Source organism: Bos indicus, chromosome 5, assembly GCF_029378745.1.
Source record: "Bos indicus isolate NIAB-ARS_2022 breed Sahiwal x Tharparkar chromosome 5, NIAB-ARS_B.indTharparkar_mat_pri_1.0, whole genome shotgun sequence".
In the NCBI taxonomy this organism is placed as follows: domain Eukaryota; kingdom Metazoa; phylum Chordata; class Mammalia; order Artiodactyla; family Bovidae; genus Bos; species Bos indicus.
In genome coordinates this window covers 17,331,780-17,344,136 of record NC_091764.1, presented here as the reverse complement: position 1 = coordinate 17,344,136, position 12,357 = coordinate 17,331,780, and positions in this window count along the sequence as shown.

Sequence of the window (12,357 nt, the reverse complement as noted above, 5' to 3'; positions counted from 1 at the left end):
CACTATGACCTGCCCTCTACTCCTCAGGGGTATGAGAGGCAACTTTTGGCTTTTACTAGACCTCACCAACACTGTGTTCCATTTGCTAGCATAGAGATAACCAAGGAAGTGATTATCTAAGAATGTTTTTAGCTGGCTTTATCTGGTCTGTCTTGATTGCTTATTATAAACACACCTGGAGTTATGGACCCATAGAATGCAGTTGGTTGAAGAACAAAAGTTAGTCCTATGGGCTCTCAATCTGAATAAGTAATAAAGTATAAATAACAAGAAGCCCAAATCTGAGAAGCCTTCTTGTCTTTAAATCATACTGCACACATCGTTAGATCTCATCTGTTACTTTGAGATGACAGAAGTGTCTCAAGACAGAAAAAGGGAACTTTTTATTTTAAGCTGTGTTTGATGGTTTAGATCCCTTCAAGAAACCAGTGCTTTGATGCCTCATCTAGGCCTGCTGTTTGTTTGTATCCTCTTCTAATCATTAGTGAATTTTTGTTTTGGTTAAGACCATGCCTGTGTGCTTACTTTGACCATTCAGTGCCTTCTGCATGCAGGTTTCCAGCATAAGTCAGAAAGGAGAACAAGCCTATCATTTGGGGAGAATTTATATGATTACTTTGCTGTTTATGAGACAGAAACTTAAAAAACTGTAAGCCCTCTAATCTGACTCACACAGGAAAAAAGGCCTGTCAAAGCAAATGCTTGTCACAGAGTACCACGTTGAGCTCCCTGTATTACACAGCAACTTCCCATTCGTTATCATTTTACATATGGTAATATATTTGTTTCAATGCTACTCTTCCAATTTGTGCCACCTTCTCTCTCTCCCCCTCCACCCCAGCTGTGTCCAAAGTCTGTTCTCTATGTCAGAATCTCTATTACCACCCTACAAGCAGATCCATGTTGTTGTATGGCAGAAGCCAATACAGTGATGTAAAGCAATTCTCCTCCATTTAAAAATAAATTTGTAAACAAAAAGCACATGCTTACACTAAAAATGGTTAAAATGGGAATTTTATGTGTCTTTTATCACAGTTAAAATAATACCCCCCAAAGCTACTAGGAAATGGTTAGTGGTAGAGCTGGTGTTCTGACTGGCTAAGTGTGTTGTGTATGCATTCACATGGCCTCTTACTGAATGGATGTGTGTTTGTACTACACAACTGTTGATGGTGGTAGGCTTGGCTTCTGGGTGGATGCTGTCTTATTGTTTTGTTGTTGTTCAATTGCTCAGTCCTGTCCAACTCTTTGTGATCCCATGAACTGCAGTGCACCAGGCTTCCCTATCCTTTAGTATCTCCTAGAGTTTGCTCAAACTCATGTCCATTGAGCTGATGATACCATACAACCATCTTATCCTCTGTTGCCCCCTTCTCCTGCCCTCAGTCTTTTCCATCATCAGGGTCTTTTACGATGAATTGGCTCTTCACATCAAGTGTCCAAAGTATTGGAGCTCCAGCATCAGTTCTTCCAATGAATATTCAGGGTTGATTTCCTTAGGACTGACTGGTTTGATCTCTTTGCGATCCAAGGGACTTTCAAGAGTCTTCTCCAACACCACAGTTCAAAAACATCAATTCTTCAGTGCTCAGTTTTCTTTATAGTCCAACTCTCACATCCATACTTGACAACTGGAAAAACCATAGGTTTGACTATATTGATCTTTGTCGCAAAGTGATGTCTCTGGTTTGTAATATGCTGTCTAGGTTTGTTATAGATTTTCTTCCAAAGAGCAGGTATCTTTTAATTTCATGGCTCCAGTCAACATCTGCAATGATTTTGGAACTCAAGAAAATAAAATCTGTCACTGTTTCCATTGTTTCCCCATCTATTTGCCATGAAGTGATGGGATCTTCATTTTTTGAATGTTGAGTTTTAAGCCAGCTTTTTCACTCTCCTCTTTCATTTTCATCAAGAGGTCCTCTTCTCTTTCTGCCATTAGGGTGGTGTTATCTGCGTATCTGAGGTTACTGATATTTCTCCCAGCAATCTTGATTCTAGCTTGTGCTTCATCCAGCCCATCATTTCGCATGATGTACTCTGCATATAAATTAAATAAGCAGGGAGACGGTATACAGCCTAGATGTACTTCTTTGCAAATTATGAATTAGTTCATTGTTCCATGTCTGGTTCTCACTGTTGCTTCTTGATCTGCATACAGGTTTTCTCAGGAGGTAGGTAAGATGGTCTGATATTCCCATCTCTTTAAGAAGTCTCCACAGTTTGCTGTGATTCACAAAATCAAAGGATTTAGCATAGTCAATGAAGCAGAAGATGTTTTTTGGAATTCCCTTGTTTTTTCTGTGATTCAGTGGATGTTGACAATTTGATCTCTGCCTTTTCTAAATCCAGCTTGTACATCTGGAGGTTCTCAGTTCATGTACTGTTGAAAAGCCTAGCTTCTTTTTTATCTAGAAGCTAAACAAACAAGAGTCTTCAATCTGTTTACTTTTTACTTGAAGTGAGCTCACACACTCTCCTGTTTAACAGGTACACAAATATCTATCAGATCTTTAAGTTGCAATAAGAATAAAATGAAAGCAGTTTTGTGTTTTGCATGTTTTTTCCTGCAATCAAGAGTTAATCTCCTACCTATATAAAAAAACCTTGAAAATATACTTTCCAGATGCCTAAATTATTTTTCTCTCTATCCCACAGTTAAGGATTCAAATATACATGTTAGGCTTCAGAACTTTGAGGTGAATTAAAAAACTTGATTTCCAGGTTATGTTTTTTTTGTAACTAGGAACAAAGAACTTTTCCTTGGACTCATGCGTGTAGATAGATTTGTTGTTGTTCAGTCTCTCAGACATGTCTGACTTTTTGGGACCCCATAGACTGCAGCACACCAGGCTTCCCTGTCCTTCACCATCTCTAGGAGTTTGCTCAAACTCATGGCCATTGATTCAGTGATGCGATCCAACCCTCTTGTCCTCTGTCATTCCCTTCTCCTCCTGCCTTCAATCTTTCCCAGCATCAGGGTCTATTCCAGTGAATCAGCTCTTCGCATCAGGTGGCCAAATTATTAGAGCTTCAGCACTAGTCCTCCCAATGAATATTCAGGGTTGATTTCCTTTAGGATTGACTGGTTTGATCTCCTGGTAGACTGATAATAGACCTTATTTGCCTTTCACTGAGGTGAGAATGACAGTAATATCAACTGAAATTTGGTAGTAATAGCATAAGTAGTAAATATCATAAATAAAATGGTAAATATCAACTAAAGTTGGATTCTGGGAATAGGAGTGATGGTAAAACTGGAAATAAGAACATAAGAACCATTCAGTGCTGAAAATAAGGTGAAAGCAGGCCTAGACAACAGAGAGCTAAGTTTGAAGCAAAAACTTATTCAATTAGCTAGAGCAAATAGCACATATTTAAGAACTACATTCAAATGATCTTTTGATAAATTTGTAGGGGAGAAAGTGGTCTCCCCATCCTATTCCTCTGACATCTTGAAAAAACAGAGGAACTAGAGATCAAATTGTCAACAACCGCTGGATCATCGAAAAAGCAAGAGAATTCCAGAAAAACATCTATTTTTACTTTATTGACTATGCCAAAGCCTCTGACTGTGAGGATCACAACAAAGTGTGGAAAATTCTTAAAGAGATGGGAATGCCAGACCACCTAACACGCCTCCTGAAAAATCTGTATGCAGTCAAGAAGCAACAATTAGAACTAGAAATGAACAACAGACTGGTTCTAAATCGGGAAAGGAGTACATCAAGGCTGTATATTGTCATCCAGCTTATTTAACTTATATGCACAGTACATCATGAGAAATGCTGGGCTGAATGAAGCTCAAGCTGGAATCAAGATTTCCGGGAGAAATATCAATAACCTCAGATACATAGAAGATACCACCCTTATGGCAGAAAGTGGAGAAGAACTAAAGAAGCTCTTGATAAAAGTGAAAGAGGAGAGTGAAAAAAAATTGACTTTAAACTCAACATTCAGAAGACTAAGATTATGGCATCTGGTCCCATCTCTTCATGGCAAATAGATGGGACAACAATGGAAACAGTGGCAGAGTTTATTTTTTGGGGGGGCTCCAAAACCACTGCTGATGGTGACTGCAGCCATGAAATTAGAAGACACTTGTTCCTTGGAAGAAAAGCAATAACAGACCAAGACAGATATTAAAAAGCAGAGACATTACTTGCTGACAAAGGTCCGTCTAGCCAAAGCTATAGTTTTTACAGTAGTCATGTATGGATGTGAGAATTGGATCATAAAGAAAGCTGAACACTGAAGAATTGATGATTTTGAATTGTGGTGTTGGAGAAGACTCTTGATAATCCCTTGGACTGCAAGGAGATCCAACCAGTTCATCCTAAATGAAATCAGTCCTGAATATTCATTGGAAGGACTGATGCTGAAACTCCAATACTTTGGCCACCTGATGTGAAAAACTGACTCATTGGAAATGACACTGATGCTGGGAAATATTGAAGGCTGGATGAGAAGGGGACAACAGAGGATGAGATGTTTGGATGGCATCACCGACTTGATGGACATGAGTTTGAGCAAGTTCCAGGAGTTGGTTATGGACAGGGAAGCCTGGCATGCTGCAGTCCATGGGGTCACAAAGAGTCAGACACAACTGAGTTAGTGAACTGAACTGAAGAACTGCATGAATATAACCCACCTACCTACTCTTTCTAGATTTTATAATTGGTGATCCAAATAAGAAAGTTCTGTCATTCCACAGGAGAGAACATAAGCAAATTTTAAAAAACAAAGGGCTACTAGAGTGAGCTATTATGCATAATATAATTTAAAATGTATTATAATATTTCAGATGATCTTAGAATAAATTCCCTTTTACAATGTAAATGGAAAGGAAAAGCCTGATCACATATTTTTAAAATGAGAGCATCATCATTGTTAAATTATTGGTATAGTATAACATATTTGTATAGCTTTTGTATGTTGTTTTTGTGGTTCAGTTGCTCAGTCATGTCTGACTCTTTGTGGCCCCATGGACTGCAGAACATCAGATTTCCCTGTCCTTCACTGTCTCTTGGATTTTGCTCAAACTCATGTCCGTTGAGTCGGTGATGCCATATAAGCATCTCATCCTCTATCACCCTCTTCTCCTGCCCTCAGTTTTTGTCAGCACCAGGGTCTTTTCCAATGACTCAATTCTTCACATCAGGTGGCTGAAGTATTGGAGCTTCAGCTTTAGCATCAGTCATCCAATGAATATTCAGAGTTGATTTCCTTTAGAATTGACTGGTTTGGTCTCCTTGCAGTCCAAGGGACTCTCAAGAGTCTTCTCCAGCACCACAGTTCAAAAGCATGAATTCTTTTGTGCTCAACTTTCTTTATGGTCCAACTCTCACATCCATACATAACTACTGGAAAAGCCGTAGATTTGACTATGTGGACCTTTCTTACAGAGTGATGTCTCTGCTTTGTAATATGTTGTCTAGGTTTGTCATAGCTTTTCTGCCATGGAAAAGGTGTCTTTTAATTTCATGGCTGCAGTCACAGTCTGAAATGATTTTGCATATGGAGGTTCAAAATGATATTGTATAAAATAGTTACAGTATTTTTCATAGCTAGAAACACTAGGTACTTTGCCTCTCTCAATTATCACAACTACTTTCAAAGCACAGTATTAGGTCCAGAAAAGTTTGTATTACCTTTTTTTGTATTACCTTGTATTTGTATTACTTACACATTCATTTCACTGTGGTTATTCCTCTGATACTTGATTATATGTACCTATATTACCTGCTTTTAGTGTGACTTATCGTCTCATGATGGCTGTGTCTGGGATGTATTATATCAGTGCTTTGATATGGCTTCTTTTACGTATGAGCATTTCTATTGCCCTAATATTGAGCAGGGTGGAAACACTGAGGCTATTTTAAATTGTACTCTAGAGTAGCAATTATTTCTGTGAACAGATTCCTAAAGATATTATCTGGTAAGAGGAATATTGTAAAGCCAAAAATGTCAGGGGTTATAAAGCAAGAAGGTTAGCATATAATTCAGTTACAAAGTCAATCAACCATAAGTCATAAATCCTTAATAAAACAAGCTTAATTAGTTTGGGTGCATGCCTTGTGAAACAACTCGTCAGGGAACTTAATCAATTATATTAAAAAAAAAAAAAACCTAATGCTTAGAGACGATAAAAATTCCCATTGGCATTTTGCCATTAATATTCATTTTGTTGATATGTATGACCTAGAATATTATATTTTAGGATTATGTATTGCTAACCTATAGATAATATTGCAAAATCTCTTTGTCTTTCTTGTATTCAGCTATCTTATCACATGGTATGCAATTTTAACTCAGTGAGTAAAATTCTCCTTTGGAACTTATTCTTTCAACTACAGTTGATCATTTAAGAGCATAAACTACACTTTAACCAAGCTCTCTTGAGGGAACATTTAATTTTGGAGTATATTTCTCTTTATTAAGTTGAAGTCAGGCTATAATTCTTTTCTATAATTTTGTTCATATTACTAATTTTGTGCTAATGTGTCTGTATTGTTCATAATTTATTCCACAATAGATTTTATTCTTGAGAAAATAAAAATTAGTTAAAGAGAAAGGACATATGAATACAAGTTTGAACGTCTATGAACAGTTTTCTCATGCACCATTTTCATCTGAAATGGTCAATTTATATGACTATGATTTTTATATTAGTCCATTTATTTTAGTAATTCTTATCCAATAATTAAAATTTAAACAGTATTTTTTAATAACCATTGAGGTATGGGAGGAAGGTGTATTTATCACATTTTATAAGTGCCAATGAGGGCATAAATCTAAAGATTCAGTGTAAGCTAAACCAAATCTAGAAATAGAAGTTCTCACAAAAGTATTTCTGTTCATCTTTTTTGGGGGGACAATACTATGCCACAAAATTGGGCAAAGACTTACCTAACTATAAATTGCATCCTACACTTAAATTCCTACATTTCTCACCAAAATTTAGTAATCATAGTCTCAAAGAGTAAACAAAGGAAGAACAGTCACTTGAATTCTGAAAAGTTATTAACAGTTAACTATATAACTCAAGATAGTTATACCAGTGCAGATATAAGGATTTGAAGGTTAACCACAGTAAAGAATAATTGTCAGAATATTGGGGGAAAATGCTTAAAATCAGCAAAAAACTATATATATAAAAGCATCTCTGTTTTTTTTAGTATTATAGAATAATTACTAAACATATGGAATTATATCTTTTTGCAAACCAAAATCTCTTGAATATTAGACATTTTCAGTGGTTTGATTTAAGAACTGGTACTGTAGTTTATTTATCAAGAGAGTCTGTTTAGCAATCATGTATTTATTTATCCCCTTGAAATTTTTATTTTTTGGCTGAAATTAGAAGATTCTTAATCTTTAGAGTTTTTCTTAGTTGAAATGAAGGAAAAATACATTCTCAACATGGGAGCCATGATGACTAATTGTAAATATTTCAGATCATGTTTGCTCCATTCAGACCCTCTCTTGGCTGGTCATTTTATTCAGATTTAAAGTTTAAATTCTTAAAATGATCTAGAAGACCCCTTATGACCTGTCCCCTGCACTCTTTTGGCCTTTCAGACTTCATCTGCAACCACTCTTTCTTTTACTCACATTGCTCTCCACACTGTGTGTGTGTGTGTGTGTGTGTGTGTGTGTGTGTGTGTGCATGTATGCATGCTCATTTGTGTCTGACTCTTAGCAACACCATAGACTATAGCCGACCAGGCTCCTCTGTACATGTGATTTTCCAGACAAGACTATCTTGCTGTCTCTTTCTTTCTTTCACTCAGGGATTGTTCACTGTTTATTTTTTTCTACCTAAAATGTTCTTTCTTCACATACAAAGACAGATTACATCCTTAGTTCCCCTAGGACTCTGCTCATCATGCTGCTAAGTCACTTCAGTCCTGTCTGACTTTGTGCAACCCCATAGACGGCAGCCCACCAGGCTCCCCCATCCCTGGGATTCTCTAGGCAAGAATACTGGAGTGGGTTGCCATTTCCTTCTCCAATGCATGAAAGTGAAAAGTGAAAGTGAAGCCGCTCAGTCATTTCCAACTCTTAGCGACCCCATGGACTGCAGTCTACCAGGCTCCTCCATCCATGAGATTTTCCAGGCAAGAGTACTGGAGTGGGGCGCCATTGCCTGCTCATTATGGGGGCAAATATTTCTCTCAATACTGAGAGATGGTGATATTGAGTAACAAATTCACAACCATTGAATTTATTACTTCTATTGCTACTTAGAATTTCTTCCTCTCTTACATCTATCTCCATGTAACATAATATATATTTACTCATTTATTTGGTAATTGGATGTCTTCCCCACTAGAATGTAAGCTCTAAAGGGGAGGCTTTGTTTTTATCCACTTCTATTATCAAAGATCCAAGCATGTAGTTGACAATAAGTAACTGAAGAAGTGGCTACTCTGAGTGATGGAAAGTCTCCTCTCTAGGGGAGATACGGGAGATCAAAATCTTGAACAAAGATGTAAGAATCTAGATGCTAAAGCTTTTTCCTAAAATCTTTCAAATTTGAATTTATTTTGTCACTAATTTATCTTGCTAATCCAAGCAAGTTGCTCTCAGTAAAACATGAATTTGAGAAAATTAATATTAAGACTTTGCATCTTTAAATACTTAACTGACAATAGTTTGGCTTAGATTGGTAGTACCTGGGTTTGGAAAATGAACAATGATGGTATTTCATGGTATCTTAAAGGAAAAAAAAATTAAGAATATTGTGTTGAGAGGAAAGGACTGGCACCAATGCACAGTCAAGAAGGCCTAAAGAGAGTAAACAGAAATAATTAAAAAGTCAAAAGTGAAAGCATGCTATTCCCTCTAGAGGTACTTATTCACTCAACTAATATTTCAATGCCTGTCTCCTGTCAGGCACAACTCTGTGTTATGCAGTTTTGGATAAATCAGAATTCTTGCTCAAAGTTCTAGTTGCAATAGAAAAATAAACTAGTGAATAAATTTTTAAAAATTTGGATTGTGATAGAAAGTAACTAACTAGTTATCTAGTTATTAACTAGACTTCTATAGAATAGGTTGGATAGATCCCTGAATGCTTGAAATAAACAGTCATGAAAAAAACCTGGGGGAATGATTGCCAGGCAGAGGAGACAAGATAAGCAAAGGCATCAAGACTAGAAATACCTTGGTGTGTACAGGAGCAAAATGCAGACTGACAGGATTGAGTCACAGGCTGCTGGAGGTATAAAAAGGAGAAGAGACTAACCATGAAGAGACTGAATAAACAAGATGTGGCCTATATAAGTCCCTTGCTGGTCATAGGAGGAAAGTTTGCTTTATGTCAAGTGTCATTGGACGATTTTAAACAGATGACTGGCATGATGTCTTTTTTAAATGACATCTGAACTGCTGTGAGGGGATTGTCATATTTTAGCCAGGTTTATTTAAGTAATTTTTTCAGTAATAAAATATTTCATACATATTAATACTTATGGATGATGCCTTTAGAATGGAAATGAATTCCTGAATTTTATATGCAATTTTATATTATACTTTCATAAATTACTTCATACAGTTTTGTTTTCCATCAGATTTTTGAATTGCTTGTTTTTACCTTTCAAAACTCTCTGCATTCACCTGTGTATCTCTCTGTTCTCCCTCACTCAATTATTCTAGTTACTTGAAAATTGGCTAAAGTAAAAAACGAAATAAACATAATTGGAAAGCTTTAATTGTTAAGACTGGTTAGAAAACTGAAATTTCTCTTGTATCACCACCAATCTCATATATCTATCTTAAAACATATAAAGCTATTTTTTTCCTGGCTTACCTAATTTGTCTATTTCGTTCATCATTCTGTATGTACCAGTGTCCTGTAGCTGCTATAACACATGGTGTCTTAAAAAAAAAAAAAAAAAAAAATTAATTTGCTCACAGTTCTAAAGGTCAGACATCCAAAATTTTATTACTGGACTGGAATGAACGTGTCAGCAGGTACACATTCTCTCCAATGTTTCTAGGAAAGAATCCAACCTCATCTCTTCCAAATTTTGGTGGCTGCCAGCTTTCCTTGAATTCTAGCCACATTTTTCTAATCATCAAGGACAGCACCTTCAAGTCTCTCTGCTTCATCCTCATTTCACCTTCTTCTCTGAGTGTATTCAATATTCCTCTCTCATAAGGATATATTTAATTGCATTTAGGACCCAACCAGAAAACCTAGGTTAATCTACTCATCTCAAGATCTTTAATTTAACTATACTTGCAAAGTCCCTTTTTTTTTGACATGTAATATCCACAGGTTCCCAGTTTTAAGACTTGGATATCTTTGAGAGATAATTTTTTTGGCTTATCAGACTGTATTTAGTAATTCAGTATGTATGTCTCTAATTCCTTGTCCTATATATGTATTTTGATTGTTTTCATTTAAAAATATTTTTCCTATAATTTTAATATGTCAAATATCATTGAAAGAAAATTTTGAAAGATGAGTGGATTTTCAGAAAGTGTGATTTCATTTACATGAAAAAGTCTGAGACTGTGAAAGACAATTCATATTGATAAATTTGACACTTGTAAGAAATTAATTCTTTTTGTTAAAATTTGGTAAAATGTTTTCTTTTTTACCCTCTGGCATTGTGCCCCTTGATATCCCGAATGTCAGCAACTCCTAGTATATTCCAGATTCACAGTTCTTTCCTGAAAGTTGATTCTGATATTACTGCTAACTGATCTTGGGTTAGAAGTTAAAACACACCAACTGATGCAGAGCCCACTTACCCTTTCCAGCCACCTCTCACTTCTAGTCCCCATACCTCCCTGGTGGGGACCACTGTTGCTGTTGATTCCATTCCTCTGCAGTAGTGGCCTTCTATGCATATCCTGGGCTGCAATTCCGATTTATCCTTTTAGGTAGGTATCACCTACTTGTTCTGTTTAGTTAGTCCAAAAATTAAAATCATTATGAGTCAAGATTGCAGTTGCATTTATCTTTTAACATGCAACTTTTCCTGATTTTCCTGATAAGATTTTCCTGATAACAAAGGGAATATTTCCAGCCCACCATGTTTCACAAAAGTGAATTATAATCTTACCACATACCAAGCACATTACAAGACTTTCTTTAGCATGATTTTACCACATATAACTTCACAACATCATTAATGTGATGGAAAAGGGAGGAAGCTAAAATATTAGGGATTTATAGAAGAGTTCATGCTGGAGGAAACATTCGGGATGGATCTTGAAAAATGAGAAGGCAGAGAATGTGAGAAAAGGTTTTACAGAAATAGCTAAGAGCATGTGTCAAGACAAAATGAAATGTGTGAAATGGCTGTGTAGTCTGTGAAAGGTGAGATGTTTAATGTCATTGGAACACAGAGTGAGGTAAGGTGGCAGAAGTTGAAGTTGAGCAAATAAAATAGGATGATTTTTAAACTTAACTTTTGTCTACAATTTGGTTAAAAAAATTCACCAAATGCATGTTATAAAGCAGACATTTCTTTCACACTGCTTGCTGCCCTCACAGATTTATATCAAGATGTCAAGGACTTTGAAATTTACATTAAAAAGAGAGAGAACCAAAATATATTCTTAATAACAGAAATAAAAAAAAATCAGATTCAGTTTTTAGCAAGCTGAATTTAATGACAGACTGAAAAGTGGTTTAAAGTAAGAAAAGGCTGGTGGTGTAAATAGAGAGAAGCAGGTGCAGTCTGACCAGAGTTGTTAAGGTCTGAACTGGCACTCTGTCAGTGGGGATAAAAGTAAAGATTATTCTCCAGAGGTTACTAAAACATTTTTCTTGTACGGCGTGGTGTAGGGATTGGACAAACCTGAACTATCCAACTTGGATATATGGATGAATTGGAACCTCATTTACTTGGAATATATAAGAATATGTTTATTTTAGGAGAAACTTTATGTCTGTGGTAAGCAGAATCTAAGGTGGCTTCCAAGATTTCCCATCCCTGTTATACACATCCTGCATATTTCAAGGCACAGTGAATAGGATGAATTTTATTCCTATAATTAGGTTACAATATATGGCACAGTTGACCTTGACACAGAGGGATTTTCCAGGTGGGTCTAATCAAAGTGTACTAGCCCTTTAAAAGCAGAGAACTTTTTCTGTTTGGTCACAAAGGAAGTGAGAGATTCAATGCAGGAGAAAGATTCAGTGAGCCACTGTTGGCTTCTAGATGGAGATGCCTTCTGACAAAGTTCTAGATGGCCTCCAGAAGCTATAGGTGGCCCCTGTAAACAGCAAAGGAAAGGGGAATTCAGTCACATAACTGCAAGGAAGTGAAATTTCCTAACAATAAGAATGTTCTTGGAAACGAATTTTTCCCTAGAGCCTTCAGAGAAATCAGC